This window comes from Dama dama, chromosome 8, assembly GCF_033118175.1.
Source record: "Dama dama isolate Ldn47 chromosome 8, ASM3311817v1, whole genome shotgun sequence".
NCBI classification, from domain to species: domain Eukaryota; kingdom Metazoa; phylum Chordata; class Mammalia; order Artiodactyla; family Cervidae; genus Dama; species Dama dama.
In genome coordinates, this window is record NC_083688.1 from 8,198,318 (window position 1) to 8,198,820 (window position 503).

At 50.5% G+C, this 503-nt stretch overlaps 1 pseudogene; it reads left to right on the forward strand.

Moving 5' to 3' along the window:
• The first annotated feature begins 402 nt into the window (after positions 1–402).
• On the forward strand, positions 403–503 carry LOC133061135 (U6 spliceosomal RNA; annotated as a pseudogene).

Here is a 503-nt window from a genome sequence, read left to right on the forward strand (position 1 = left end):
CTGGGAAGATCTCACAGGCCATGGAGCGGCTAAGCCCTCGAGCTGCATTGCTGAAGCCTGCATGTCTGTGGCACCCCACAACAAGAGAAGTCACTGCAATGGGGAGCCTGCACCCCACAGCTAGAGAGTAGACCCCCTCGCTGCACAGCAGTGAGGAAACCTGTGCACAGCAACGAAGACTCAGGGCAACTGAAAATAAATACATAAATAAAAGCAAAACAAGTGTCCTGGGAATTCCTTGGCAGTCCAGTGGTTGGGACTCAGCGCTTTCACTACCGTGGGCCCAGGTCCAATCCTTGGTCAGAGAACTAAGATCCCAAAAGTCATGCAGCAGGGCCACCCCACACACACACACACACACAAAGTGCAAAAACGAAAAACAAAACAAAACGAGTGCTTCGTGCTGGCTACAGCACAGACTAAAATTAGAATGATATAGAGAAGATGGACTTGGCCCCCTATGCAAGGACGATACACAAGCTGGAGAACTGTCCCGTATTCTT